Source organism: Semicossyphus pulcher, unplaced genomic scaffold, assembly GCF_022749685.1.
Source record: "Semicossyphus pulcher isolate SPU_LCO1_2020_fin unplaced genomic scaffold, fSemPul1.0.p SCAF_24, whole genome shotgun sequence".
NCBI lineage: Eukaryota > Metazoa > Chordata > Actinopteri > Labriformes > Labridae > Semicossyphus > Semicossyphus pulcher.
Window position 1 is genome coordinate 13,133,113 of NW_027211698.1, and position 22,837 is coordinate 13,155,949.

The 22,837-nt window shown below is 43.1% G+C and overlaps 72 non-coding genes across 72 annotated transcripts; all 72 read right to left on the reverse strand.

The window, feature by feature from the left end:
* Window positions 1-5,826: 5,826 nt before the first annotated feature.
* On the reverse strand, window positions 5,827-5,899 carry trnar-ucg (transfer RNA arginine (anticodon UCG)). The gene has a single exon. It is a non-coding gene; the product is annotated as a tRNA-Arg (tRNA).
* Window positions 5,900-6,101: 202 nt separating this feature from the next.
* Window positions 6,102-6,175, reverse strand: trnai-aau (transfer RNA isoleucine (anticodon AAU)). The gene has a single exon. It is a non-coding gene; the product is annotated as a tRNA-Ile (tRNA).
* A 98-nt stretch (window positions 6,176-6,273) lies between these two features.
* Window positions 6,274-6,346, reverse strand: trnar-ucg (transfer RNA arginine (anticodon UCG)). Its single transcript has one exon. It is a non-coding gene; the product is annotated as a tRNA-Arg (tRNA).
* A 366-nt stretch (window positions 6,347-6,712) lies between these two features.
* trnar-ucg (transfer RNA arginine (anticodon UCG)) lies at window positions 6,713-6,785 on the reverse strand. Its single transcript has one exon. It is a non-coding gene; the product is annotated as a tRNA-Arg (tRNA).
* A 205-nt stretch (window positions 6,786-6,990) lies between these two features.
* On the reverse strand, window positions 6,991-7,064 carry trnai-aau (transfer RNA isoleucine (anticodon AAU)). Its single transcript has one exon. It is a non-coding gene; the product is annotated as a tRNA-Ile (tRNA).
* A 98-nt stretch (window positions 7,065-7,162) lies between these two features.
* trnar-ucg (transfer RNA arginine (anticodon UCG)) lies at window positions 7,163-7,235 on the reverse strand. The gene has a single exon. It is a non-coding gene; the product is annotated as a tRNA-Arg (tRNA).
* A 205-nt stretch (window positions 7,236-7,440) lies between these two features.
* On the reverse strand, window positions 7,441-7,514 carry trnai-aau (transfer RNA isoleucine (anticodon AAU)). Its single transcript has one exon. It is a non-coding gene; the product is annotated as a tRNA-Ile (tRNA).
* Window positions 7,515-7,612: 98 nt separating this feature from the next.
* Window positions 7,613-7,685, reverse strand: trnar-ucg (transfer RNA arginine (anticodon UCG)). The gene has a single exon. It is a non-coding gene; the product is annotated as a tRNA-Arg (tRNA).
* A 366-nt stretch (window positions 7,686-8,051) lies between these two features.
* Window positions 8,052-8,124, reverse strand: trnar-ucg (transfer RNA arginine (anticodon UCG)). The gene has a single exon. It is a non-coding gene; the product is annotated as a tRNA-Arg (tRNA).
* A 205-nt stretch (window positions 8,125-8,329) lies between these two features.
* trnai-aau (transfer RNA isoleucine (anticodon AAU)) lies at window positions 8,330-8,403 on the reverse strand. Its single transcript has one exon. It is a non-coding gene; the product is annotated as a tRNA-Ile (tRNA).
* A 98-nt stretch (window positions 8,404-8,501) lies between these two features.
* On the reverse strand, window positions 8,502-8,574 carry trnar-ucg (transfer RNA arginine (anticodon UCG)). The gene has a single exon. It is a non-coding gene; the product is annotated as a tRNA-Arg (tRNA).
* Window positions 8,575-8,779: 205 nt separating this feature from the next.
* Window positions 8,780-8,853, reverse strand: trnai-aau (transfer RNA isoleucine (anticodon AAU)). The gene has a single exon. It is a non-coding gene; the product is annotated as a tRNA-Ile (tRNA).
* Window positions 8,854-8,951: 98 nt separating this feature from the next.
* Window positions 8,952-9,024, reverse strand: trnar-ucg (transfer RNA arginine (anticodon UCG)). Its single transcript has one exon. It is a non-coding gene; the product is annotated as a tRNA-Arg (tRNA).
* Window positions 9,025-9,226: 202 nt separating this feature from the next.
* trnai-aau (transfer RNA isoleucine (anticodon AAU)) lies at window positions 9,227-9,300 on the reverse strand. The gene has a single exon. It is a non-coding gene; the product is annotated as a tRNA-Ile (tRNA).
* Window positions 9,301-9,398: 98 nt separating this feature from the next.
* Window positions 9,399-9,471, reverse strand: trnar-ucg (transfer RNA arginine (anticodon UCG)). The gene has a single exon. It is a non-coding gene; the product is annotated as a tRNA-Arg (tRNA).
* A 366-nt stretch (window positions 9,472-9,837) lies between these two features.
* On the reverse strand, window positions 9,838-9,910 carry trnar-ucg (transfer RNA arginine (anticodon UCG)). Its single transcript has one exon. It is a non-coding gene; the product is annotated as a tRNA-Arg (tRNA).
* Window positions 9,911-10,115: 205 nt separating this feature from the next.
* On the reverse strand, window positions 10,116-10,189 carry trnai-aau (transfer RNA isoleucine (anticodon AAU)). Its single transcript has one exon. It is a non-coding gene; the product is annotated as a tRNA-Ile (tRNA).
* Window positions 10,190-10,287: 98 nt separating this feature from the next.
* Window positions 10,288-10,360, reverse strand: trnar-ucg (transfer RNA arginine (anticodon UCG)). The gene has a single exon. It is a non-coding gene; the product is annotated as a tRNA-Arg (tRNA).
* A 205-nt stretch (window positions 10,361-10,565) lies between these two features.
* Window positions 10,566-10,639, reverse strand: trnai-aau (transfer RNA isoleucine (anticodon AAU)). The gene has a single exon. It is a non-coding gene; the product is annotated as a tRNA-Ile (tRNA).
* A 98-nt stretch (window positions 10,640-10,737) lies between these two features.
* On the reverse strand, window positions 10,738-10,810 carry trnar-ucg (transfer RNA arginine (anticodon UCG)). Its single transcript has one exon. It is a non-coding gene; the product is annotated as a tRNA-Arg (tRNA).
* A 205-nt stretch (window positions 10,811-11,015) lies between these two features.
* trnai-aau (transfer RNA isoleucine (anticodon AAU)) lies at window positions 11,016-11,089 on the reverse strand. Its single transcript has one exon. It is a non-coding gene; the product is annotated as a tRNA-Ile (tRNA).
* A 98-nt stretch (window positions 11,090-11,187) lies between these two features.
* Window positions 11,188-11,260, reverse strand: trnar-ucg (transfer RNA arginine (anticodon UCG)). The gene has a single exon. It is a non-coding gene; the product is annotated as a tRNA-Arg (tRNA).
* A 205-nt stretch (window positions 11,261-11,465) lies between these two features.
* On the reverse strand, window positions 11,466-11,539 carry trnai-aau (transfer RNA isoleucine (anticodon AAU)). The gene has a single exon. It is a non-coding gene; the product is annotated as a tRNA-Ile (tRNA).
* Window positions 11,540-11,637: 98 nt separating this feature from the next.
* On the reverse strand, window positions 11,638-11,710 carry trnar-ucg (transfer RNA arginine (anticodon UCG)). The gene has a single exon. It is a non-coding gene; the product is annotated as a tRNA-Arg (tRNA).
* A 205-nt stretch (window positions 11,711-11,915) lies between these two features.
* trnai-aau (transfer RNA isoleucine (anticodon AAU)) lies at window positions 11,916-11,989 on the reverse strand. The gene has a single exon. It is a non-coding gene; the product is annotated as a tRNA-Ile (tRNA).
* Window positions 11,990-12,087: 98 nt separating this feature from the next.
* On the reverse strand, window positions 12,088-12,160 carry trnar-ucg (transfer RNA arginine (anticodon UCG)). The gene has a single exon. It is a non-coding gene; the product is annotated as a tRNA-Arg (tRNA).
* A 205-nt stretch (window positions 12,161-12,365) lies between these two features.
* Window positions 12,366-12,439, reverse strand: trnai-aau (transfer RNA isoleucine (anticodon AAU)). Its single transcript has one exon. It is a non-coding gene; the product is annotated as a tRNA-Ile (tRNA).
* A 98-nt stretch (window positions 12,440-12,537) lies between these two features.
* trnar-ucg (transfer RNA arginine (anticodon UCG)) lies at window positions 12,538-12,610 on the reverse strand. The gene has a single exon. It is a non-coding gene; the product is annotated as a tRNA-Arg (tRNA).
* Window positions 12,611-12,815: 205 nt separating this feature from the next.
* On the reverse strand, window positions 12,816-12,889 carry trnai-aau (transfer RNA isoleucine (anticodon AAU)). Its single transcript has one exon. It is a non-coding gene; the product is annotated as a tRNA-Ile (tRNA).
* A 98-nt stretch (window positions 12,890-12,987) lies between these two features.
* On the reverse strand, window positions 12,988-13,060 carry trnar-ucg (transfer RNA arginine (anticodon UCG)). Its single transcript has one exon. It is a non-coding gene; the product is annotated as a tRNA-Arg (tRNA).
* A 205-nt stretch (window positions 13,061-13,265) lies between these two features.
* trnai-aau (transfer RNA isoleucine (anticodon AAU)) lies at window positions 13,266-13,339 on the reverse strand. Its single transcript has one exon. It is a non-coding gene; the product is annotated as a tRNA-Ile (tRNA).
* Window positions 13,340-13,437: 98 nt separating this feature from the next.
* On the reverse strand, window positions 13,438-13,510 carry trnar-ucg (transfer RNA arginine (anticodon UCG)). Its single transcript has one exon. It is a non-coding gene; the product is annotated as a tRNA-Arg (tRNA).
* Window positions 13,511-13,715: 205 nt separating this feature from the next.
* On the reverse strand, window positions 13,716-13,789 carry trnai-aau (transfer RNA isoleucine (anticodon AAU)). Its single transcript has one exon. It is a non-coding gene; the product is annotated as a tRNA-Ile (tRNA).
* Window positions 13,790-13,887: 98 nt separating this feature from the next.
* Window positions 13,888-13,960, reverse strand: trnar-ucg (transfer RNA arginine (anticodon UCG)). Its single transcript has one exon. It is a non-coding gene; the product is annotated as a tRNA-Arg (tRNA).
* Window positions 13,961-14,165: 205 nt separating this feature from the next.
* trnai-aau (transfer RNA isoleucine (anticodon AAU)) lies at window positions 14,166-14,239 on the reverse strand. The gene has a single exon. It is a non-coding gene; the product is annotated as a tRNA-Ile (tRNA).
* Window positions 14,240-14,337: 98 nt separating this feature from the next.
* Window positions 14,338-14,410, reverse strand: trnar-ucg (transfer RNA arginine (anticodon UCG)). Its single transcript has one exon. It is a non-coding gene; the product is annotated as a tRNA-Arg (tRNA).
* Window positions 14,411-14,615: 205 nt separating this feature from the next.
* Window positions 14,616-14,689, reverse strand: trnai-aau (transfer RNA isoleucine (anticodon AAU)). The gene has a single exon. It is a non-coding gene; the product is annotated as a tRNA-Ile (tRNA).
* Window positions 14,690-14,787: 98 nt separating this feature from the next.
* trnar-ucg (transfer RNA arginine (anticodon UCG)) lies at window positions 14,788-14,860 on the reverse strand. The gene has a single exon. It is a non-coding gene; the product is annotated as a tRNA-Arg (tRNA).
* A 205-nt stretch (window positions 14,861-15,065) lies between these two features.
* On the reverse strand, window positions 15,066-15,139 carry trnai-aau (transfer RNA isoleucine (anticodon AAU)). Its single transcript has one exon. It is a non-coding gene; the product is annotated as a tRNA-Ile (tRNA).
* A 98-nt stretch (window positions 15,140-15,237) lies between these two features.
* trnar-ucg (transfer RNA arginine (anticodon UCG)) lies at window positions 15,238-15,310 on the reverse strand. Its single transcript has one exon. It is a non-coding gene; the product is annotated as a tRNA-Arg (tRNA).
* Window positions 15,311-15,515: 205 nt separating this feature from the next.
* trnai-aau (transfer RNA isoleucine (anticodon AAU)) lies at window positions 15,516-15,589 on the reverse strand. Its single transcript has one exon. It is a non-coding gene; the product is annotated as a tRNA-Ile (tRNA).
* A 376-nt stretch (window positions 15,590-15,965) lies between these two features.
* trnai-aau (transfer RNA isoleucine (anticodon AAU)) lies at window positions 15,966-16,039 on the reverse strand. The gene has a single exon. It is a non-coding gene; the product is annotated as a tRNA-Ile (tRNA).
* Window positions 16,040-16,137: 98 nt separating this feature from the next.
* trnar-ucg (transfer RNA arginine (anticodon UCG)) lies at window positions 16,138-16,210 on the reverse strand. Its single transcript has one exon. It is a non-coding gene; the product is annotated as a tRNA-Arg (tRNA).
* A 205-nt stretch (window positions 16,211-16,415) lies between these two features.
* Window positions 16,416-16,489, reverse strand: trnai-aau (transfer RNA isoleucine (anticodon AAU)). The gene has a single exon. It is a non-coding gene; the product is annotated as a tRNA-Ile (tRNA).
* A 98-nt stretch (window positions 16,490-16,587) lies between these two features.
* On the reverse strand, window positions 16,588-16,660 carry trnar-ucg (transfer RNA arginine (anticodon UCG)). Its single transcript has one exon. It is a non-coding gene; the product is annotated as a tRNA-Arg (tRNA).
* A 205-nt stretch (window positions 16,661-16,865) lies between these two features.
* trnai-aau (transfer RNA isoleucine (anticodon AAU)) lies at window positions 16,866-16,939 on the reverse strand. Its single transcript has one exon. It is a non-coding gene; the product is annotated as a tRNA-Ile (tRNA).
* A 98-nt stretch (window positions 16,940-17,037) lies between these two features.
* On the reverse strand, window positions 17,038-17,110 carry trnar-ucg (transfer RNA arginine (anticodon UCG)). The gene has a single exon. It is a non-coding gene; the product is annotated as a tRNA-Arg (tRNA).
* A 205-nt stretch (window positions 17,111-17,315) lies between these two features.
* Window positions 17,316-17,389, reverse strand: trnai-aau (transfer RNA isoleucine (anticodon AAU)). Its single transcript has one exon. It is a non-coding gene; the product is annotated as a tRNA-Ile (tRNA).
* Window positions 17,390-17,487: 98 nt separating this feature from the next.
* On the reverse strand, window positions 17,488-17,560 carry trnar-ucg (transfer RNA arginine (anticodon UCG)). The gene has a single exon. It is a non-coding gene; the product is annotated as a tRNA-Arg (tRNA).
* Window positions 17,561-17,765: 205 nt separating this feature from the next.
* trnai-aau (transfer RNA isoleucine (anticodon AAU)) lies at window positions 17,766-17,839 on the reverse strand. Its single transcript has one exon. It is a non-coding gene; the product is annotated as a tRNA-Ile (tRNA).
* Window positions 17,840-17,937: 98 nt separating this feature from the next.
* Window positions 17,938-18,010, reverse strand: trnar-ucg (transfer RNA arginine (anticodon UCG)). Its single transcript has one exon. It is a non-coding gene; the product is annotated as a tRNA-Arg (tRNA).
* A 205-nt stretch (window positions 18,011-18,215) lies between these two features.
* trnai-aau (transfer RNA isoleucine (anticodon AAU)) lies at window positions 18,216-18,289 on the reverse strand. The gene has a single exon. It is a non-coding gene; the product is annotated as a tRNA-Ile (tRNA).
* A 98-nt stretch (window positions 18,290-18,387) lies between these two features.
* trnar-ucg (transfer RNA arginine (anticodon UCG)) lies at window positions 18,388-18,460 on the reverse strand. Its single transcript has one exon. It is a non-coding gene; the product is annotated as a tRNA-Arg (tRNA).
* A 205-nt stretch (window positions 18,461-18,665) lies between these two features.
* trnai-aau (transfer RNA isoleucine (anticodon AAU)) lies at window positions 18,666-18,739 on the reverse strand. Its single transcript has one exon. It is a non-coding gene; the product is annotated as a tRNA-Ile (tRNA).
* Window positions 18,740-18,837: 98 nt separating this feature from the next.
* trnar-ucg (transfer RNA arginine (anticodon UCG)) lies at window positions 18,838-18,910 on the reverse strand. Its single transcript has one exon. It is a non-coding gene; the product is annotated as a tRNA-Arg (tRNA).
* Window positions 18,911-19,115: 205 nt separating this feature from the next.
* Window positions 19,116-19,189, reverse strand: trnai-aau (transfer RNA isoleucine (anticodon AAU)). The gene has a single exon. It is a non-coding gene; the product is annotated as a tRNA-Ile (tRNA).
* A 98-nt stretch (window positions 19,190-19,287) lies between these two features.
* On the reverse strand, window positions 19,288-19,360 carry trnar-ucg (transfer RNA arginine (anticodon UCG)). The gene has a single exon. It is a non-coding gene; the product is annotated as a tRNA-Arg (tRNA).
* A 205-nt stretch (window positions 19,361-19,565) lies between these two features.
* On the reverse strand, window positions 19,566-19,639 carry trnai-aau (transfer RNA isoleucine (anticodon AAU)). Its single transcript has one exon. It is a non-coding gene; the product is annotated as a tRNA-Ile (tRNA).
* Window positions 19,640-19,737: 98 nt separating this feature from the next.
* Window positions 19,738-19,810, reverse strand: trnar-ucg (transfer RNA arginine (anticodon UCG)). The gene has a single exon. It is a non-coding gene; the product is annotated as a tRNA-Arg (tRNA).
* Window positions 19,811-20,015: 205 nt separating this feature from the next.
* trnai-aau (transfer RNA isoleucine (anticodon AAU)) lies at window positions 20,016-20,089 on the reverse strand. The gene has a single exon. It is a non-coding gene; the product is annotated as a tRNA-Ile (tRNA).
* Window positions 20,090-20,187: 98 nt separating this feature from the next.
* On the reverse strand, window positions 20,188-20,260 carry trnar-ucg (transfer RNA arginine (anticodon UCG)). The gene has a single exon. It is a non-coding gene; the product is annotated as a tRNA-Arg (tRNA).
* Window positions 20,261-20,465: 205 nt separating this feature from the next.
* trnai-aau (transfer RNA isoleucine (anticodon AAU)) lies at window positions 20,466-20,539 on the reverse strand. The gene has a single exon. It is a non-coding gene; the product is annotated as a tRNA-Ile (tRNA).
* Window positions 20,540-20,637: 98 nt separating this feature from the next.
* trnar-ucg (transfer RNA arginine (anticodon UCG)) lies at window positions 20,638-20,710 on the reverse strand. Its single transcript has one exon. It is a non-coding gene; the product is annotated as a tRNA-Arg (tRNA).
* A 205-nt stretch (window positions 20,711-20,915) lies between these two features.
* Window positions 20,916-20,989, reverse strand: trnai-aau (transfer RNA isoleucine (anticodon AAU)). The gene has a single exon. It is a non-coding gene; the product is annotated as a tRNA-Ile (tRNA).
* Window positions 20,990-21,087: 98 nt separating this feature from the next.
* trnar-ucg (transfer RNA arginine (anticodon UCG)) lies at window positions 21,088-21,160 on the reverse strand. The gene has a single exon. It is a non-coding gene; the product is annotated as a tRNA-Arg (tRNA).
* Window positions 21,161-21,365: 205 nt separating this feature from the next.
* trnai-aau (transfer RNA isoleucine (anticodon AAU)) lies at window positions 21,366-21,439 on the reverse strand. The gene has a single exon. It is a non-coding gene; the product is annotated as a tRNA-Ile (tRNA).
* A 98-nt stretch (window positions 21,440-21,537) lies between these two features.
* Window positions 21,538-21,610, reverse strand: trnar-ucg (transfer RNA arginine (anticodon UCG)). The gene has a single exon. It is a non-coding gene; the product is annotated as a tRNA-Arg (tRNA).
* Window positions 21,611-21,815: 205 nt separating this feature from the next.
* On the reverse strand, window positions 21,816-21,889 carry trnai-aau (transfer RNA isoleucine (anticodon AAU)). Its single transcript has one exon. It is a non-coding gene; the product is annotated as a tRNA-Ile (tRNA).
* Window positions 21,890-21,987: 98 nt separating this feature from the next.
* On the reverse strand, window positions 21,988-22,060 carry trnar-ucg (transfer RNA arginine (anticodon UCG)). Its single transcript has one exon. It is a non-coding gene; the product is annotated as a tRNA-Arg (tRNA).
* A 205-nt stretch (window positions 22,061-22,265) lies between these two features.
* On the reverse strand, window positions 22,266-22,339 carry trnai-aau (transfer RNA isoleucine (anticodon AAU)). The gene has a single exon. It is a non-coding gene; the product is annotated as a tRNA-Ile (tRNA).
* Window positions 22,340-22,437: 98 nt separating this feature from the next.
* trnar-ucg (transfer RNA arginine (anticodon UCG)) lies at window positions 22,438-22,510 on the reverse strand. The gene has a single exon. It is a non-coding gene; the product is annotated as a tRNA-Arg (tRNA).
* A 205-nt stretch (window positions 22,511-22,715) lies between these two features.
* Window positions 22,716-22,789, reverse strand: trnai-aau (transfer RNA isoleucine (anticodon AAU)). Its single transcript has one exon. It is a non-coding gene; the product is annotated as a tRNA-Ile (tRNA).
* Between the last annotated feature and the right edge of the window lie 48 nt (window positions 22,790-22,837).

Genomic DNA, 22,837 nt, shown 5'->3' on the forward strand with positions numbered 1-22,837 from the left:
TTACATTCACCTCCACAGACTTTGTTGGTCTGCCAGAGAGGGTAGGCGGAGCTAAGCGGCTGCTTCTCCACTCTCTGCAAGTGTTGCGAGTAAACAGTAATCTACTATGGCTGAACAAACAAAGAAAAGATGGATGACTACAGATACAACTTCAACAAGAAGTGAAAATCCAAAGAAAAAGAAACAAACTCGACGCTCAGATGAAGCAAACAGTCTGAAAAGGAAAGCGACCGTCAGCCAGGAAAATCAAGAGTTACAACCGGAGCCAACCGTGGACGTCACACACGCAAGGAAGTCTGGGAAGTGTGCTCCCGCAATTATCATTTATTGCCTTGGGTGCTGCCAAAGCCATTTTATGCTGGGATACTTCAGTATGTCTCTATTTTGAGTACATGTAGGTTTACAGCATATCAACATTGTCCCGTGCTGCAATGAATAAAAATAAATAAATGGTAAATGGACTGTACTTATATCGCACTTTTCTAGTCTTTGCATCCACTCAAAGATGCTTTTACATTACATGTCACATTCACACACACACATTCACACACTGATGGCAGAGGCCATAAAGTGCCCAACTGCCAATCAGGCATCACACCATTGGCTATGCCATCAGGAGCAATATGGGGTTCAGTGTCTTGCCCAAGGACACTTCGACTGAGGGAGCTGGTGATCGAATCACAGCCGCTTATGATATACCATAAGTGTCTCAATTTGGAGTGTTAATTAATTTGTTAATAACATTTAAACCCCACAATTAGATTTTTATTAACTTAGTTTAATCAAATTATATTAAATAGGTACAAAAATGCATAATTAACTATTTAAAGAGCGTTTAAATCAAGAATTTGTGCCAAGAAAAGTACACTTTCTCAGACCTGGTTCCAGTTGTCCAGATGACACACAAAACACACAACATTTTAAGTCAGTACTCGTGCATAAAACTCAGAATGTATATAATCATATACCATGTCTGTGCGTCCGCATAAGTGTGACCATCCCTCTATTGCTCTTTCCATCCTGTCACACACACCGATATAAAAACGGTCTCTCAGCGAACGCATCCTGAATCAAAATCATGTCAAAGTGCAGAATTCATTTTTTATCTGCCTCTGCCTCATCTCTTTCTCTCTCACACACACACACGCCCGCTCCAAACACTTCATATCTCTGAGATTTCATCCCGAACAGAGCGGGGCCCCGCTCAGCATGTTCACCCACCAACCTCCCGGTGCAGCACAATGATAGTGAATCATTCTCTCTCCAATTCTCTCCTCCTCTGTACGCCCAAACGTTGCACCTTCCATCAAAACTGCGGTCTAAATGGAACGGCCCCTCACTGTGAATGCCTCAACTTTTTGTCGCAATGCTCTTTTCTTAGTTTGTCTTCTTTGTTAGACTCTGTCTGCTTCCTAATGTCCTTACTCACATATTAAAAACACTCATTTGAGAAGGCATCCTGAATTGAAAGACAACGTATTCGAGGAGGCGTCCTAAGTCTCGTTAGCATGCGCCCCTTGTGCTATTTTGGATAACAGACGGTCATTAGCAGACATTATGTGCTCCATGAATATCCTTACAACAGAAATTTGTATTCATTGCAGTGTTTCGTTTGCTTTTCCACTCATGTTTCATGTGTTGCCTGTCTTGACAAACAATTTCAGCTACAATGAATGTCTCTGGAAACCCGGGAAACATCTGCTCAATAGTATCAAATGTTTGCAAAGGGAAAAGATGTCAGAGTGCAGCCGGTTCAATCTTGGGAAGAATGCTTTTTGCACATATTCATCGCATTATTACTGACATGCTAAAAATTGTTATGCTGAATGTATCTCTCTACCTTAAGGGCAAAATCTGTGTGTGTTCATCACAACATGTGTTGAATATTAAAGTAGTTGTTAGCTGTTTGGTACCTGATCCAATAAAGGGAGACAGTTTCCTGACACCTTAATTGAATTAGGTGTGGAGAGGAGAGCTGCTACAATAACACTTTAGGACAGCTGCTTGCACCGAGGAATCCACTTGGATAAACACATGAGGGCTGATGATCTCAATAACCTTTTAAAAGACATTTTAGGAGTCACTTTAACCACTAAGTGATGCTAATTTTCTTATATATGTAAATAAACTCTATTGATGCAACTCAAAGTCAAAATTCAAATTCAAAACAACTTTATTAATCCTTCTAGGGGCAATTGATTTGGAGCAGTTTGTACATAAAAGACAGGAAAACACAGTGACGTACAGACGACGATTATATATATAATAGCTCAAATGAAATAAGATGTAATACTGAGTAGACTGATTAATAAATAGAAAAACTAAGTTGATGACCTGTCTTGATAAAAGGATAAAAGACTCTATAAGAAATATAAGAAAAAAACATTAGGAACTGTTTATTAGCTCACAAAGTAATCATTGGAAGCTATAAAATGTGTCATTTAACATGCATTAACTAGAAATGGAATAAAAAACGAAATTAATTTCTTTACCATTAGTTTATTGTAATTTTAAAAGGGTTTTTCTTTGTTAATAGACAGATTAATCGTGCTGCACCTCTCACCATTTGCTACTCTCTCCTCTTTTTCCATCATTTGTGCTGTCTCTCTTTTTTTGTCTGTCTGCATCACATAAAAACACTGTATGATCAGATGAGTAGTGCAAGCTAATTAAACAATGTAGGTTCCAATATATGTATCAAAACATTAAAAAAACGATTTTTCAGAGGGTACAGACGCCAACTTCTTACCCTCCCCTCTATTACAAGATCGAGCTGTAACTTACGTAGGAAGTGCGGAGTGAGTGAGTGGTCGAGCAAGCAAGAGAGAGAGCGCAGCAGAGTGACGGTACTATGCGCGAGCGTCATAAGGCTTCAGCTACAGGCAAGTTAGCAAGAAACACGTATTAAAATTGGAATTTAAGGAGACTTCAAAGCAATTGTCAAGGGTGAGTTTGTTTAATTAATACTTTAAGTTTGAGTAATTGGAGACATTTGCTTTCTAATTCGCTTATATCTGATACATATCTGCTAATGCTAGATGCTAACATTCATTTAGTTGGTTTAGCTAACATTGGGTTCTCAAGTTGACATTTTCTTTTGTTAAGCTATGATTTTTTGGTTTAGCTAACATTTTTTTTATTTAACGGTTAGCTACTTTTCTTTTGTTGAGCTAACATTAGTCTGTTTAGCTGACATTCTTCTGTTGGGCTTTATTTTTTATTTTTTATCAGACTAATGTTCCAGGAGGGTCCATATGCAGTAGCTCAGACGTCTCTCCTCACGCACCCAGAGACCTCCCTACTCAGGTACCCCAGACATCTCTGCTCAGGTAACTCAGACCTCTCTGCTCAGGTACCTCATGCGGGAGGATGTATTATATTTTCATGGATCAGGAAAGTGACAGCGTTTTAGTTTTATAGTTACTTGCAGAGCACACATTGTTTATTTATTTTATAAAACTGCATTGGAAAGCCAGATGCTAGCGGCTATGAGCAATGTTGCCAACTCAGTAAGGAAAGTAGCTATTGGCTGCCCTAAAAGTCGCTAGAAGTCGTTAAATGATGTCATCGCCTAATTGGAAAAATTGACCATTTGCATGTAATTGTAATGGACGCTGTAGGAGAGAGGAATGACGTCGTGTGAGAGACAGAAAGTGAGTAAAAAACACCCTAAATATGTTTAGAACTATAAATGAACTTTCTTCTTTTGATTCTTGGTTTGTTTGTTTTTTTATTTTGCCATTGAAATCGGCCATCACTTCTCAAAATAACTTGACTAATGCTTTGTTTAGACCCACATTACATGTATCGATTTTATCCTGTATTGTTAAATGTTAGAATACCAAATTTATAAAAAAACATTTACTCTTGCATCCCGCTCTGTAAGCCAGGGCGGGATCAGAGGCGGTTTTGCGCACGCGCGATTCATTGCAGTGTGGACACGGAGTGGTGTGGGTCTCCTCTGCGCTCTGACTGTAGCTGGGACTGCTGCGCGAGGCTACTGTGAGACTGACCGCCAGTGAGTGCTTTGGGACGGGGGAGGGGCTCACGGCAGCACCTGCTGATCGTTATCCAGAAAAGTCTCCAATAACACCAGAAAAAGTCGCTAGATTTGTTGCTAGTCGCTTTTAAAAAAAAAGTCGCCAAGAGGATTTGGAAAGTCGCCAGATTTAGTGAGAAAGTCACCAAGTTGGCAACACTGGCAATGAGCTAGTGCTTAAACATGGAGGTCACGTGTGCCCATGCTCAAACCCCATTGGCTCACAGAACTAGGTGCCGGAGGTCTGCATTTGGACCCCTCTCTAATGTTCCTTTCTTTAGCTAACATTCTGTGGTTTAGGTACCATTATTTTGTTTAGCAAAAAGCCAGCGTTCTTTATTCAGGAAACATTCTTATGTTCAGCTTTTATTCTTTATTCTTTTGTTAAAGTAATAATAAAGTTTTTCATTTAAATAAATCTCTGTTAAGTCACTATCTATTGCTGAATGAGGTAACACAATAGTGATTGAGCCTATAGCCCAAGCTCTGGTGCGACTTTCATGGAAAAAATCACAAGTGGTTTGTTATACGTTTTCCATCACCCACTGCTGGTTGGGTGAACTCGACGCCCAGATGAAAGCAAACAATCTAAAATGGAAAGCTACCGTCAGCAAGGAAAATCAAGAGTTACAACCGGAACAAAGGGAGCCAACTGTAGACATCTGGTCATCTGGGACGAATGCGCCCGCAACTGCCCCTTAGCGCCACTAGGTGCCGCCAAATAGAACAAAACTGAGAACTTCGAGATTATCACTTTAAGCTATTATTCTTTTATTAGGGTATTGTTCTTTTGTATCTAACATTTGTTTGTTTAGCTAAAATTCCATTTTTAAGCTAATATTCTTTCATTCTATTGATTGTTTAGCTTATTATTTTGTTTAGCTCTTTTTTAACAATGGTTTTTGTAGCTAACATCCTTTTTTAAGCTAACATTCTTTTGATTAGCTTACATGCTTTGGTCAGCCTAACACTCTCTGTTTTGCTTATATTCCTCGCATTCATAATGGCAATTTTCCTTTCCTCAGGAAATATATTTTGGCTTTTTATTCTTTACTGAATGGACCGGAACTACAAAGGACATCTTAAATAGAAGTTCAGGTGAGATTTGAAACTATTGGGTTTAATGTAATAAATAATTTTGTGCCAGGCTAAGAAACCAATTGCTCTTGCTAACATCAAGGCTAACAGCAGCCAGTTATCAGAGTGACTTGTTGTTCCCTGCAAATCTGTATGTGTTGACGAAAACAGATATTATTCATGCTTCAGGGGTTATACTGTATCTGCATACTTTTTTAATTTCATAGAGCAACAGTCAAGCTATTCCCCAGCTTGTCTTGATTATATGCTTGGCTAATTGCCTCCTGGTTCTAGCTCCATAATTAATGCATGAGTGGTGGCTAATAAGTGCCAGACCAAATATTGTTTAATATTACACCCTTAAGTGCTTGGCTTGTCTGTTTTAGAATCTTAACTAGAATGTTACATAATTCATGCATGTAATCCTACTGTAAGCCACAGTTTATGCCTCAAATGTTGACATAATCATTCTTTCTTCTAAAACTTTAATACTATGTGATCTTTGAAAAATAAAAATAATGCAAATAATGCAAAAGTAACTCCTCCAACTATCTCAATGAACCATAACCTTGGCATTATTAGCACCACGCTCTAACCATCTGAGCTAACCGGCCTGCTTTGGACAAGTTTCCAAATTTGTCCGACAAATAAATCAGGTAAGAAAGTAAAAGTGTAATTTCTGGGGATTTTGCCTCATAAAGCTGGTCTTTCAACCACGAAGGGACTCGAACCCTCAATCTTCTGATCCGAAGTCAGATGCCTTGTCCATTAGGCCACGTGGTTGTGCAAAGCATGTGTTTGTTCACATTTTGGAATGTTTATTCTCTTGACTGGTTTGTGCAAGTGGTTTCCTGAGAACCAAAGCAGCAGAAAAATTGTCTTTTGTTGGTCAGGCAGTCTTGACTGATGCAGTCTGACATCAGTCTTTGATAAGCTTTTAAAGGAATGACTGTTGGCCGCACCGTTACATCCATGTGTCAGTCAATGGCCAGTATGGGGATCGAACCCATGACCTTGGCGTTATTAGCACCACGCTCTAACCATCTGAGCTAACCGGCCTGTTTTGGACAAGTTTCCAAATTTGTCCGATAAATAAATCAGGTAAGAAAGTAAAAGTGTAATTTCTGGGGGTATTGCCTCATATAAAGCTGGTCTTTCAACCACGAAGGGACTCGAACCCTCAATCTTCTGATCCGAAGTCAGACGCCTTGTCCATTAGGCCACGTGGTCGTGCAAAGCATGTCTTTGTTCACATTTTGGGATGTTTCTTCTCTTGACTGGTTTGTGCAAGTGGTTTCCTGAGAACCAAAGCAGGAGAAAGATTGTCTTCTGTTGGTCAGGCACGTTTGAATTCAGATGATAGCTGACATCAGTCTTTGATAAGCTTTTAAGGGAATGACTGTTGGCCGCACCGTTACATCCATGTCTCAGTCAATGGCCAGTATGGGGATCGAACCCATGACCTTGGCGTTACTCTAACCATCTGAGCTAACCGGCCTGTTTTGGACAAGTTTCCAAATTTGTCCGAGAAATAAATCAGGTAAGAAAGTAAAAGTGTAATTTCTGGGGGTATTGCCTCATATAAAGCTGGTCTTTCAACCACGAAGGGACTCGAACCCTCAATCTTCTGATCCGAAGTCAGACGCCTTGTCCATTAGGCCACGTGGTCGTGCAAAGCATGTCTTTGTTCACATTTTGGGATGTTTCTTCTCTTGACTGGTTTGTGCAAGTGGTTTCCTGAGAACCAAAGCAGGAGAAAGATTGTCTTTTGTTGGTCAGGCACGTTTGAATTCAGATGATAGCTGACATCAGTCTTTGATAAGCTTTTAAAGGAATGACTGTTGGCCGCACCGTTACATCCATCTCTCAGTCAATGGCCAGTATGGGGATCGAACCCATGACCTTGGCGTTATTAGCACCACGCTCTAACCATCTGAGCTAACCGGCCTGTTTTGGACAAGTTTCCAAATTTGTCCGACAAATAAATCAGGTAAGAAAGTAAAAGTGTAATTTCTGGGGGTATTGCCTCATATAAAGCTGGTCTTTCAACCACGAAGGGACTCGAACCCTCAATCTTCTGATCCGAAGTCAGACGCCTTGTCCATTAGGCCACGTGGTCGTGCAAAGCATGTCTTTGTTCACATTTTGGGATGTTTCTTCTCTTGACTGGTTTGTGCAAGTGGTTTCCTGAGAACCAAAGCAGGAGAAAGATTGTCTTTTGTTGGTCAGGCACGTTTGAATTCAGATGATAGCTGACATCAGTCTTTGATAAGCTTTTAAAGGAATGACTGTTGGCCGCACCGTTACATCCATGTGTCAGTCAATGGCCAGTATGGGGATCGAACCCATGACCTTGGCGTTATTAGCACCACGCTCTAACCATCTGAGCTAACCGGCCTGTTTTGGACAAGTTTCCAAATTTGTCCGATAAATAAATCAGGTAAGAAAGTAAAAGTGTAATTTCTGGGGGTATTGCCTCATATAAAGCTGGTCTTTCAACTACGAAGGGACTCGAACCCTCAATCTTCTGATCCGAAGTCAGACGCCTTGTCCATTAGGCCACGTGGTCGTGCAAAGCATGTCTTTGTTCACATTTTGGGATGTTTCTTCTCTTGACTGGTTTGTGCAAGTGGTTTCCTGAGAACCAAAGCAGGAGAAAGATTGTCTTTTGTTGGTCAGGCACGTTTGAATTCAGATGATAGCTGACATCAGTCTTTGATAAGCTTTTAAGGGAATGACTGTTGGCCGCACCGTTACATCCATGTCTCAGTCAATGGCCAGTATGGGGATCGAACCCATGACCTTGGCGTTACTCTAACCATCTGAGCTAACCGGCCTGTTTTGGACAAGTCTCCAAATTTGTCCGAGAAATAAATCAGGTAAGAAAGTAAAAGTGTAATTTCTGGGGGTATTGCCTCATATAAAGCTGGTCTTTCAACCACGAAGGGACTCGAACCCTCAATCTTCTGATCCGAAGTCAGACGCCTTGTCCATTAGGCCACGTGGTCGTGCAAAGCATGTCTTTGTTCACATTTTGGGATGTTTCTTCTCTTGACTGGTTTGTGCAAGTGGTTTCCTGAGAACCAAAGCAGCAGAAAGATTGTCTTTTGTTGGTCAGGCACGTTTGAATTCAGATGATAGCTGACATCAGTCTTTGATAAGCTTTTAAAGGAATGACTGTTGGCCGCACCGTTACATCCATCTCTCAGTCAATGGCCAGTATGGGGATCGAACCCATGACCTTGGCGTTATTAGCACCACGCTCTAACCATCTGAGCTAACCGGCCTGTTTTGGACAAGTTTCCAAATTTGTCCGAGAAATAAATCAGGTAAGAAAGTAAAAGTGTAATTTCTGGGGGTATTGCCTCATATAAAGCTGGTCTTTCAACCACGAAGGGACTCGAACCCTCAATCTTCTGATCCGAAGTCAGACGCCTTGTCCATTAGGCCACGTGGTTGTGCAAAGCATGTCTTTGTTCACATTTTGGGATGTTTCTTCTCTTGACTGGTTTGTGCAAGTGGTTTCCTGAGAACCAAAGCAGGAGAAAGATTCTCTTCTGTTGGTCAGGCACGTTTGAATTCAGATGATAGCTGACATCAGTCTTTGATAAGCTTTTAAAGGAATGACTGTTGGCCGCACCGTTACATCCATCTCTCAGTCAATGGCCAGTATGGGGATCGAACCCATGACCTTGGCGTTATTAGCACCACGCTCTAACCATCTGAGCTAACCGGCCTGTTTTGGACAAGTTTCCAAATTTGTCCGAGAAATAAATCAGGTAAGAAAGTAAAAGTGTAATTTCTGGGGGTATTGCCTCATATAAAGCTGGTCTTTCAACCACGAAGGGACTCGAACCCTCAATCTTCTGATCCGAAGTCAGACGCCTTGTCCATTAGGCCACGTGGTCGTGCAAAGCATGTCTTTGTTCACATTTTGGGATGTTTCTTCTCTTGACTGGTTTGTGCAAGTGGTTTCCTGAGAACCAAAGCAGGAGAAAGATTGTCTTTTGTTGGTCAGGCAGTCTTGACTGATGCAGTCTGACATCAGTCTTTGATAAGCTTTTAAAGGAATGACTGTTGGCCGCACCGTTACATCCATGTGTCAGTCAATGGCCAGTATGGGGATCGAACCCATGACCTTGGCGTTATTAGCACCACGCTCTAACCATCTGAGCTAACCGGCCTGTTTTGGACAAGTTTCCAAATTTGTCCGAGAAATAAATCAGGTAAGAAAGTAAAAGTGTAATTTCTGGGGGTATTGCCTCATATAAAGCTGGTCTTTCAACCACGAAGGGACTCGAACCCTCAATCTTCTGATCCGAAGTCAGACGCCTTGTCCATTAGGCCACGTGGTCGTGCAAAGCATGTCTTTGTTCACATTTTGGGATGTTTCTTCTCTTGACTGGTTTGTGCAAGTGGTTTCCTGAGAACCAAAGCAGGAGAAAGATTGTCTTCTGTTGGTCAGGCACATTTGAATTCAGATGATAGCTGACATCAGTCTTTGATAAGCTTTTAAGGGAATGACTGTTGGCCGCACCGTTACATCCATGTCTCAGTCAATGGCCAGTATGGGGATCGAACCCATGACCTTGGCGTTACTCTAACCATCTGAGCTAACCGGCCTGTTTTGGACAAGTTTCCAAATTTGTCCGAGAAATAAATCAGGTAAGAAAGTAAAAGTGTAATTTCTGGGGGTATTGCCTCATATAAAGCTGGTCTTTCAACCACGAAGGGACTCGAACCCTCAATCTTCTGATCCGAAGTCAGACGCCTTGTCCATTAGGCCACGTGGTCGTGCAAAGCATGTCTTTGTTCACATTTTGGGATGTTTCTTCTCTTGACTGGTTTGTGCAAGTGGTTTCCTGAGAACCAAAGCAGCAGAAAGATTGTCTTTTGTTGGTCAGGCACGTTTGAATTCAGATGATAGCTGACATCAGTCTTTGATAAGCTTTTAAAGGAATGACTGTTGGCCGCACCGTTACATCCATCTCTCAGTCAATGGCCAGTATGGGGATCGAACCCATGACCTTGGCGTTATTAGCACCACGCTCTAACCATCTGAGCTAACCGGCCTGTTTTGGACAAGTTTCCAAATTTGTCCGACAAATAAATCAGGTAAGAAAGTAAAAGTGTAATTTCTGGGGGTATTGCCTCATATAAAGCTGGTCTTTCAACCACGAAGGGACTCGAACCCTCAATCTTCTGATCCGAAGTCAGACGCCTTGTCCATTAGGCCACGTGGTCGTGCAAAGCATGTCTTTGTTCACATTTTGGGATGTTTCTTCTCTTGACTGGTTTGTGCAAGTGGTTTCCTGAGAACCAAAGCAGGAGAAAGATTGTCTTTTGTTGGTCAGGCACGTTTGAATTCAGATGATAGCTGACATCAGTCTTTGATAAGCTTTTAAAGGAATGACTGTTGGCCGCACCGTTACATCCATCTCTCAGTCAATGGCCAGTATGGGGATCGAACCCATGACCTTGGCGTTATTAGCACCACGCTCTAACCATCTGAGCTAACCGGCCTGTTTTGGACAAGTTTCCAAATTTGTCCGAGAAATAAATCAGGTAAGAAAGTAAAAGGGTAATTTCTGGGGGTATTGCCTCATATAAAGCTGGTCTTTCAACCACGAAGGGACTCGAACCCTCAATCTTCTGATCCGAAGTCAGACGCCTTGTCCATTAGGCCACGTGGTCGTGCAAAGCATGTCTTTGTTCACATTTTGGGATGTTTCTTCTCTTGACTGGTTTGTGCAAGTGGTTTCCTGAGAACCAAAGCAGGAGAAAGATTGTCTTTTGTTGGTCAGGCACGTTTGAATTCAGATGATAGCTGACATCAGTCTTTGATAAGCTTTTAAAGGAATGACTGTTGGCCGCACCGTTACATCCATCTCTCAGTCAATGGCCAGTATGGGGATCGAACCCATGACCTTGGCGTTATTAGCACCACGCTCTAACCATCTGAGCTAACCGGCCTGTTTTGGACAAGTTTCCAAATTTGTCCGACAAATAAATCAGGTAAGAAAGTAAAAGTGTAATTTCTGGGGGTATTGCCTCATATAAAGCTGGTCTTTCAACCACGAAGGGACTCGAACCCTCAATCTTCTGATCCGAAGTCAGACGCCTTGTCCATTAGGCCACGTGGTCGTGCAAAGCATGTCTTTGTTCACATTTTGGGATGTTTCTTCTCTTGACTGGTTTGTGCAAGTGGTTTCCTGAGAACCAAAGCAGGAGAAAGATTCTCTTCTGTTGGTCAGGCACGTTTGAATTCAGATCAAAGCTGACATCAGTCTTTGATAAGCTTTTAAAGAATTGACTGTTGGCCACTCCGTTACATCCATCTCTCAGTCAATGGCCAGTATGGGGATCGAACCCATGACCTTGGCGTTATTAGCACCACGCTCTAACCATCTGAGCTAACCGGCCTGTTTTGGACAAGTCTCCAAATTTGTCCGATAAATAAATCAGGTAAGAAAGTAAAAGTGTAATTTCTGGGGGTATTGCCTCATATAAAGCTGGTCTTTCAACCACGAAGGGACTCGAAGCCTCAATCTTCTGATCCGAAGTCAGACGCCTTGTCCATTAGGCCACGTGGTCGTGCAAAGCATGTCTTTGTTCACATTTTGGGATGTTTCTTCTCTTGACTGGTTTGTGCAAGTGGTTTCCTGAGAACCAAAGCAGGAGAAAGATTGTCTTTTGTTGGTCAGGCACGTTTGAATTCAGATCAAAGCTGACATCAGTCTTTGATAAGCTTTTAAAGAATTGACTGTTGGCCACTCCGTTACATCCATCTCTCAGTCAATGGCCAGTATGGGGATCGAACCCATGACCTTGGCGTTATTAGCACCACGCTCTAACCATCTGAGCTAACCGGCCTGTTTTGGACAAGTCTCCAAATTTGTCCGATAAATAAATCAGGTAAGAAAGTAAAAGTGTAATTTCTGGGGGTATTGCCTCATATAAAGCTGGTCTTTCAACCACGAAGGGACTCGAAGCCTCAATCTTCTGATCCGAAGTCAGACGCCTTGTCCATTAGGCCACGTGGTCGTGCAAAGCATGTCTTTGTTCACATTTTGGGATGTTTCTTCTCTTGACTGGTTTGTGCAAGTGGTTTCCTGAGAACCAAAGCAGGAGAAAGATTGTCTTTTGTTGGTCAGGCACGTTTGAATTCAGATGATAGCTGACATCAGTCTTTGATAAGCTTTTAAAGGAATGACTGTTGGCCGCACCGTTACATCCATCTCTCAGTCAATGGCCAGTATGGGGATCGAACCCATGACCTTGGCGTTATTAGCACCACGCTCTAACCATCTGAGCTAACCGGCCTGTTTTGGACAAGTTTCCAAATTTGTCCGAGAAATAAATCAGGTAAGAAAGTAAAAGTGTAATTTCTGGGGGTATTGCCTCATATAAAGCTGGTCTTTCAACCACGAAGGGACTCGAACCCTCAATCTTCTGATCCGAAGTCAGACGCCTTGTCCATTAGGCCACGTGGTCGTGCAAAGCATGTCTTTGTTCACATTTTGGGATGTTTCTTCTCTTGACTGGTTTGTGCAAGTGGTTTCCTGAGAACCAAAGCAGGAGAAAGATTCTCTTCTGTTGGTCAGGCACGTTTGAATTCAGATCAAAGCTGACATCAGTCTTTGATAAGCTTTTAAAGAATTGACTGTTGGCCACTCCGTTACATCCATCTCTCAGTCAATGGCCAGTATGGGGATCGAACCCATGACCTTGGCGTTATTAGCACCACGCTCTAACCATCTGAGCTAACCGGCCTGTTTTGGACAAGTTTCCAAATTTGTCCGACAAATAAATCAGGTAAGAAAGTAAAAGTGTAATTTCTGGGGGTATTGCCTCATATAAAGCTGGTCTTTCAACCACGAAGGGACTCGAACCCTCAATCTTCTGATCCGAAGTCAGACGCCTTGTCCATTAGGCCACGTGGTCGTGCAAAGTATGTCTTTGTTCACATTTTGGAATGTTTATTCTCTTGACTGGTTTGTGCAAGTGGTTTCCTGAGAACCAAAGCAGGATAAAGATTCTCTTCTGTTGGTCAGGCACGTTTGAATTCAGATCAAAGCTGACATCAGTCTTTGCTAAGCTTTTAAAGAATTGACTGTTGGCCACTCCGTTACATCCATGTCTCAGTCAATGGCCAGTATGGGGATTGAACCCATGACCTTGGCGTTATTAGCACCACGCTCTAACCATCTGAGCTAACCGGCCTGTTTTGGACAAGTTTCCAAATTTGTCCGACAAATAAATCAGGTAAGAAAGTAAAAGTGTAATTTCTGGGGGTATTGCCTCATATAAAGCTGGTCTTTCAACCACGAAGGGACTCGAACCCTCAATCTTCTGATCCGAAGTCAGACGCCTTGTCCATTAGGCCACGTGGTCGTGCAAAGCATGTCTTTGTTCACATTTTGGGATGTTTCTTCTCTTGACTGGTTTGTGCAAGTGGTTTCCTGAGAACCAAAGCAGGAGAAAGATTGTCTTTTGTTGGTCAGGCACGTTTGAATTCAGATGATAGCTGACATCAGTCTTTGATAAGCTTTTAAAGGAATGACTGTTGGCCGCACCGTTACATCCATCTCTCAGTCAATGGCCAGTATGGGGATCGAACCCATGACCTTGGCGTTATTAGCACCACGCTCTAACCATCTGAGCTAACCGGCCTGCTTTGGACAAGTTTCCAAATTTGTCCGACAAATAAATCAGGTAAGAAAGTAAAAGTGTAATTTCTGGGGGTATTGCCTCATATAAAGCTGGTCTTTCAACCACGAAGGGACTCGAACCCTCAATCTTCTGATCCGAAGTCAGACGCCTTGTCCATTAGGCCACGTGGTCATGCAAAGCATGTCTTTGTTCACATTTTGGGATGTTTCTTCTCTTGACTGGTTTGTGCAAGTGGTTTCCTGAGAACCAAAGCAGGAGAAAGATTCTCTTTTGTTGGTCAGGCACGTTTGAATTCAGATGATAGCTGACATCAGTCTTTGATAAGCTTTTAAAGGAATGACTGTTGGCCGCACTGTTACATCCATCTCTCAGTCAATGGCCAGTATGGGGATTGAACCCATGACCTTGGCGTTATTAGCACCACGCTCTAACCATCTGAGCTAACCGGCCTGTTTTGGACAAGTTTCCAAATTTGTCCGAGAAATAAATCAGGTAAGAAAGTAAAAGTGTAATTTCTGGGGGTATTGCCTCATATAAAGCTGGTCTTTCAACCACGAAGGGACTCGAACCCTCAATCTTCTGATCCGAAGTCAGACGCCTTGTCCATTAGGCCACGTGGTCGTGCAAAGCATGTCTTTGTTCACATTTTGGGATGTTTCTTCTCTTGACTGGTTTGTGCAAGTGGTTTCCTGAGAACCAAAGCAGGAGAAAGATTCTCTTCTGTTGGTCAGGCACGTTTGAATTCAGATCAAAGCTGACATCAGTCTTTGATAAGCTTTTAAAGAATTGACTGTTGGCCACTCCGTTACATCCATCTCTCAGTCAATGGCCAGTATGGGGATCGAACCCATGACCTTGGCGTTATTAGCACCACGCTCTAACCATCTGAGCTAACCGGCCTGTTTTGGACAAGTCTCCAAATTTGTCCGAGAAATAAATCAGGTAAGAAAGTAAAAGTGTAATTTCTGGGGGTATTGCCTCATATAAAGCTGGTCTTTCAACCACGAAGGGACTCGAACCCTCAATCTTCTGATCCGAAGTCAGACGCCTTGTCCATTAGGCCACGTGGTCGTGCAAAGCATGTCTTTGTTCACATTTTGGGATGTTTCGTCTCTTGACTGGTTTGTGCAAGTGGTTTCCTGAGAACCAAAGCAGGAGAAAGATTGTCTTTTGTTGGTCAGGCACGTTTGAATTCAGATGATAGCTGACATCAGTCTTTGATAAGCTTTTAAAGGAATGACTGTTGGCCGCACCGTTACATCCATCTCTCAGTCAATGGCCAGTATGGGGATCGAACCCATGACCTTGGCGTTATTAGCACCACGCTCTAACCATCTGAGCTAACCGGCCTGTTTTGGACAAGTTTCCAAATTTGTCCGACAAATAAATCAGGTAAGAAAGTAAAAGTGTAATTTCTGGGGGTATTGCCTCATATAAAGCTGGTCTTTCAACCACGAAGGGACTCGAACCCTCAATCTTCTGATCCGAAGTCAGACGCCTTGTCCATTAGGCCACGTGGTCGTGCAAAGCATGTCTTTGTTCACATTTTGGGATGTTTCTTCTCTTGACTGGTTTGTGCAAGTGGTTTCCTGAGAACCAAAGCAGGAGAAAGATTCTCTTCTGTTGGTCAGGCATGTTTGAATTCAGATCAAAGCTGACATCAGTCTTTGATAAGCTTTTAAAGAATTGACTGTTGGCCACTCCGTTACATCCATCTCTCAGTCAATGGCCAGTATGGGGATCGAACCCATGACCTTGGCGTTATTAGCACCACGCTCTAACCATCTGAGCTAACCGGCCTGTTTTGGACAAGTCTCCAAATTTGTCCGAGAAATAAATCAGGTAAGAAAGTAAAAGTGTAATTTCTGGGGGTATTGCCTCATATAAAGCTGGTCTTTCAACCACGAAGGGACTCGAACCCTCAATCTTCTGATCTGAAGTCAGACGCCTTGTCCATTAGGCCACGTGGTCGTGCAAAGCATGTCTTTGTTCACATTTTGGGATGTTTCTTCTCTTGACTGGTTTGTGCAAGTGGTTTCCTGAGAACCAAAGCAGGAGAAAGATTGTCTTTTGTTGGTCAGGCACGTTTGAATTCAGATGATAGCTGACATCAGTCTTTGATAAGCTTTTAAAGGAATGACTGTTGGCCGCACTGTTACATCCATCTCTCAGTCAATGGCCAGTATGGGGATCGAACCCATGACCTTGGCGTTATTAGCACCACGCTCTAACCATCTGAGCTAACCGGCCTGTTTTGGACAAGTTTCCAAATTTGTCCGAGAAATAAATCAGGTAAGAAAGTAAAAGTGTAATTTCTGGGGGTATTGCCTCATATAAAGCTGGTCTTTCAACCACGAAGGGACTCGAACCCTCAATCTTCTGATCCGAAGTCAGACGCCTTGTCCATTAGGCCACGTGGTCGTGCAAAGCATGTCTTTGTTCACATTTTGGGATGTTTCTTCTCTTGACTGGTTTGTGCAAGTGGTTTCCTGAGAACCAAAGCAGGATAAAGATTCTCTTTTGTTGGTCAGGCACGTTTGAATTCAGATCAAAGCTGACATCAGTCTTTGATAAGCTTTTAAAGGAATGACTGTTGGCCGCACCGTTACATCCATCTCTCAGTCAATGGCCAGTATGGGGATCGAACCCATGACCTTGGCGTTATTAGCACCACGCTCTAACCATCTGAGCTAACCGGCCTGTTTTGGACAAGTTTCCAAATTTGTCCGGCAAATAAATCAGGTAAGAAAGTAAAAGTGTAATTTCTGGGGGTATTGCCTCATATAAAGCTGGTCTTTCAACCACGAAGGGACTTGAACCCTCAATCTTCTGATCCGAAGTCAGACGCCTTGTCCATTAGGCCACGTGGTCGTGCAAAGCATGTCTTTGTTCACATTTTGGGATGTTTCTTCTCTTGACTGGTTTGTGCAAGTGGTTTCGTGAGAACCAAAGCAGGAGAAAGATTCTCTTCTGTTGGTAAGGCACGTTTGAATTCAGATCAAAGCTGACATCAGTCTTTGATAAGCTTTTAAAGAATTGACTGTTGGTCGCACTGTTACATCCATCTCTCAGTCAATGGCCAGTATGGGGATCGAACCCATGACCTTGGCGTTATTAGCACCACGCTCGAACCATCTGAGCTAACCGGCCTGTTTTGGACAAGTTTCCAAATTTGTCCGACAAATAAATCAGGTAAGAAAGTAAAAGTGTAATTTCTGGGGGTATTGCCTCATATAAAGCTGGTCTTTCAACCACGAAGGGACTCGAACCCTCAATCTTCTGATCCGAAGTCAGACGCCTTGTCCATTAGGCCACGTGGTCGTGCAAAGCATGTCTTTGTTCACATTTTGGGATGTTTCTTCTCTTGACTGGTTTGTGCAAGTGGTTTCCTGAGAACCAAAGCAGGAGAAAGATTCTCTTTTGTTGGTCAGGCACGTTTGAATTCAGATGATAGCTGACATCAGTCTTTGATAAGCTTTTAAAGGAATGACTGTTGGCCGCACCGTTACATCCATCTCTCAGTCAATGGCCAGTATGGGGATCAAACCCATGACCTTGGCGTTATTAGCACCACGCTCTAACCATCTGAGCTAACCGGCCTGTTTTGGACAAGTTTCCAAATTTGTCCGAGAAATAAATCAGGTAAGAAAGTAAAAGTGTAATTTCTGGGGGTATTGCCTCATATAAAGCTGGTCTTTCAACCACGAAGGGACTCGAACCCTCAATCTTCTGATCCGAAGTCAGACGCCTTGTCCATTAGGCCACGTGGTCGTGCAAAGCATGTCTTTGTTCACATTTTGGGATGTTTCTTCTCTTGACTGGTTTGTGCAAGTGGTTTCCTGAGAACCAAAGCAGGAGAAAGATTCTCTTCTGTTGGTCAGGCACGTTTGAATTCAGATCAAAGCTGACATCAGTCTTTGATAAGCTTTTAAAGAATTGACTGTTGGCCACTCCGTTACATCCATCTCTCAGTCAATGGCCAGTATGGGGATCGAACCCATGACCTTGGCGTTATTAGCACCACGCTCTAACCATCTGAGCTAACCGGCCTGTTTTGGACAAGTCTCCAAATTTGTCCGAGAAATAAATCAGGTAAGAAAGTAAAAGTGTAATTTCTGGGGGTATTGCCTCATATAAAGCTGGTCTTTCAACCACGAAGGGACTCGAACCCTCAATCTTCTGATCCGAAGTCAGACGCCTTGTCCATTAGGCCACGTGGTCGTGCAAAGCATGTCTTTGTTCACATTTTGGGATGTTTCTTCTCTTGACTGGTTTGTGCAAGTGGTTTCCTGAGAACCAAAGCAGGAGAAAGATTGTCTTTTGTTGGTCAGGCACGTTTGAATTCAGATGATAGCTGACATCAGTCTTTGATAAGCTTTTAAAGGAATGACTGTTGGCCGCACCGTTACATCCATCTCTCAGTCAATGGCCAGTATGGGGATCGAACCCATGACCTTGGCGTTATTAGCACCACGCTCTAACCATCTGAGCTAACCGGCCTGTTTTGGACAAGTTTCCAAATTTGTCCGAGAAATAAATCAGGTAAGAAAGTAAAAGTGTAATTTCTGGGGGTATTGCCTCATATAAAGCTGGTCTTTCAACCACGAAGGGACTCGAACCCTCAATCTTCTGATCCGAAGTCAGACGCCTTGTCCATTAGGCCACGTGGTCGTGCAAAGCATGTCTTTGTTCACATTTTGGGATGTTTCTTCTCTTGACTGGTTTGTGCAAGTGGTTTCCTGAGAACCAAAGCAGGATAAAGATTCTCTTTTGTTGGTCAGGCACGTTTGAATTCAGATCAAAGCTGACATCAGTCTTTGATAAGCTTTTAAAGGAATGACTGTTGGCCGCACCGTTACATCCATCTCTCAGTCAATGGCCAGTATGGGGATCGAACCCATGACCTTGGCGTTATTAGCACCACGCTCTAACCATCTGAGCTAACCGGCCTGTTTTGGACAAGTTTCCAAATTTGTCCGGCAAATAAATCAGGTAAGAAAGTAAAAGTGTAATTTCTGGGGGTATTGCCTCATATAAAGCTGGTCTTTCAACCACGAAGGGACTTGAACCCTCAATCTTCTGATCCGAAGTCAGACGCCTTGTCCATTAGGCCACGTGGTCGTGCAAAGCATGTCTTTGTTCACATTTTGGGATGTTTCTTCTCTTGACTGGTTTGTGCAAGTGGTTTCCTGAGAACCAAAGCAGGATAAAGATTGTCTTTTGTTGGTCAGGCACGTTTGAATTCAGATCAAAGCTGACATCAGTCTTTGATAAGCTTTTAAAGGAATGACTGTTGGCCGCACCGTTACATCCATCTCTCAGTCAATGGCCAGTATGGGGATCGAACCCATGACCTTGGCGTTATTAGCACCACGCTCTAACCATCTGAGCTAACCGGCCTGTTTTGGACAAGTTTCCAAATTTGTCCGGCAAATAAATCAGGTAAGAAAGTAAAAGTGTAATTTCTGGGGGTATTGCCTCATATAAAGCTGGTCTTTCAACCACGAAGGGACTTGAACCCTCAATCTTCTGATCCGAAGTCAGACGCCTTGTCCATTAGGCCACGTGGTCGTGCAAAGCATGTCTTTGTTCACATTTTGGGATGTTTCTTCTCTTGACTGGTTTGTGCAAGTGGTTTCGTGAGAACCAAAGCAGGAGAAAGATTCTCTTCTGTTGGTAAGGCACGTTTGAATTCAGATCAAAGCTGACATCAGTCTTTGATAAGCTTTTAAAGAATTGACTGTTGGTCGCACTGTTACATCCATCTCTCAGTCAATGGCCAGTATGGGGATCGAACCCATGACCTTGGCGTTATTAGCACCACGCTCGAACCATCTGAGCTAACCGGCCTGTTTTGGACAAGTTTCCAAATTTGTCCGACAAATAAATCAGGTAAGAAAGTAAAAGTGTAATTTCTGGGGGTATTGCCTCATATAAAGCTGGTCTTTCAACCACGAAGGGACTCGAACCCTCAATCTTCTGATCCGAAGTCAGACGCCTTGTCCATTAGGCCACGTGGTCGTGCAAAGCATGTCTTTGTTCACATTTTGGGATGTTTCTTCTCTTGACTGGTTTGTGCAAGTGGTTTCCTGAGAACCAAAGCAGGAGAAAGATTCTCTTTTGTTGGTCAGGCACGTTTGAATTCAGATGATAGCTGACATCAGTCTTTGATAAGCTTTTAAAGGAATGACTGTTGGCCGCACCGTTACATCCATCTCTCAGTCAATGGCCAGTATGGGGATCAAACCCATGACCTTGGCGTTATTAGCACCACGCTCTAACCATCTGAGCTAACCGGCCTGTTTTGGACAAGTTTCCAAATTTGTCCGAGAAATAAATCAGGTAAGAAAGTAAAAGTGTAATTTCTGGGGGTATTGCCTCATATAAAGCTGGTCTTTCAACCACGAAGGGACTCGAACCCTCAATCTTCTGATCCGAAGTCAGACGCCTTGTCCATTAGGCCACGTGGTCGTGCAAAGCATGTCTTTGTTCACATTTTGGGATGTTTCTTCTCTTGACTGGTTTGTGCAAGTGGTTTCCTGAGAACCAAAGCAGGAGAAAGATTCTCTTCTGTTGGTCAGGCACGTTTGAATTCAGATCAAAGCTGACATCAGTCTTTGATAAGCTTTTAAAGAATTGACTGTTGGCCACTCCGTTACATCCATCTCTCAGTCAATGGCCAGTATGGGGATCGAACCCATGACCTTGGCGTTATTAGCACCACGCTCTAACCATCTGAGCTAACCGGCCTGTTTTGGACAAGTCTCCAAATTTGTCCGAGAAATAAATCAGGTAAGAAAGTAAAAGTGTAATTTCTGGGGGTATTGCCTCATATAAAGCTGGTCTTTCAACCACGAAGGGACTCGAACCCTCAATCTTCTGATCCGAAGTCAGACGCCTTGTCCATTAGGCCACGTGGTCGTGCAAAGCATGTCTTTGTTCACATTTTGGGATGTTTCTTCTCTTGACTGGTTTGTGCAAGTGGTTTCCTGAGAACCAAAGCAGGAGAAAGATTGTCTTTTGTTGGTCAGGCACGTTTGAATTCAGATGATAGCTGACATCAGTCTTTGATAAGCTTTTAAAGGAATGACTGTTGGCCGCACCGTTACATCCATCTCTCAGTCAATGGCCAGTATGGGGATCGAACCCATGACCTTGGCGTTATTAGCACCACGCTCTAACCATCTGAGCTAACCGGCCTGTTTTGGACAAGTTTCCAAATTTGTCCGAGAAATAAATCAGGTAAGAAAGTAAAAGTGTAATTTCTGGGGGTATTGCCTCATATAAAGCTGGTCTTTCAACCACGAAGGGACTCGAACCCTCAATCTTCTGATCCGAAGTCAGACGCCTTGTCCATTAGGCCACGTGGTCGTGCAAAGCATGTCTTTGTTCACATTTTGGGATGTTTCTTCTCTTGACTGGTTTGTGCAAGTGGTTTCCTGAGAACCAAAGCAGGATAAAGATTCTCTTTTGTTGGTCAGGCACGTTTGAATTCAGATCAAAGCTGACATCAGTCTTTGATAAGCTTTTAAAGGAATGACTGTTGGCCGCACCGTTACATCCATCTCTCAGTCAATGGCCAGTATGGGGATCGAACCCATGACCTTGGCGTTATTAGCACCACGCTCTAACCATCTGAGCTAACCGGCCTGTTTTGGACAAGTTTCCAAATTTGTCCGGCAAATAAATCAGGTAAGAAAGTAAAAGTGTAATTTCTGGGGGTATTGCCTCATATAAAGCTGGTCTTTCAACCACGAAGGGACTTGAACCCTCAATCTTCTGATCCGAAGTCAGACGCCTTGTCCATTAGGCCACGTGGTCGTGCAAAGCATGTCTTTGTTCACATTTTGGGATGTTTCTTCTCTTGACTGGTTTGTGCAAGTGGTTTCCTGAGAACCAAAGCAGGATAAAGATTGTCTTTTGTTGGTCAGGCACGTTTGAATTCAGATCAAAGCTGACATCAGTCTTTGATAAGCTTTTAAAGGAATGACTGTTGGCCGCACCGTTACATCCATCTCTCAGTCAATGGCCAGTATGGGGATCGAACCCATGACCTTGGCGTTATTAGCACCACGCTCGAACCATCTGAGCTAACCGGCCTGTTTTGGACAAGTTTCCAAATTTGTCCGACAAATAAATCAGGTAAGAAAGTAAAAGTGTAATTTCTGGGGGTATTGCCTCATATAAAGCTGGTCTTTCAACCACGAAGGGACTCGAACCCTCAATCTTCTGATCCGAAGTCAGACGCCTTGTCCATTAGGCCACGTGGTCGTGCAAAGCATGTCTTTGTTCACATTTTGGGATGTTTCTTCTCTTGACTGGTTTGTGCAAGTGGTTTCCTGAGAACCAAAGCAGGAGAAAGATTGTCTTTTGTTGGTCAGGCACGTTTGAATTCAGATGATAGCTGACATCAGTCTTTGATAAGCTTTTAAAGGAATGACTGTTGGCCGCACCGTTACATCCATCTCTCAGTCAATGGCCAGTATGGGGATCAAACCCATGACCTTGGCGTTATTAGCACCACGCTCTAACCATCTGAGCTAACCGGCCTGTTTTGGACAAGTTTCCAAATTTGTCCGAGAAATAAATCAGGTAAGAAAGTAAAAGTGTAATTTCTGGGGGTATTGCCTCATATAAAGCTGGTCTTTCAACCACGAAGGGACTCGAACCCTCAATCTTCTGATCCGAAGTCAGACGCCTTGTCCATTAGGCCACGTGGTCGTGCAAAGCATGTCTTTGTTCACATTTTGGGATGTTTCTTCTCTTGACTGGTTTGTGCAAGTGGTTTCCTGAGAACCAAAGCAGGAGAAAGATTCTCTTCTGTTGGTCAGGCACGTTTGAATTCAGATCAAAGCTGACATCAGTCTTTGATAAGCTTTTAAAGAATTGACTGTTGGCCACTCCGTTACATCCATCTCTCAGTCAATGGCCAGTATGGGGATCGAACCCATGACCTTGGCGTTATTAGCACCACGCTCTAACCATCTGAGCTAACCGGCCTGTTTTGGACAAGTCTCCAAATTTGTCCGAGAAATAAATCAGGTAAGA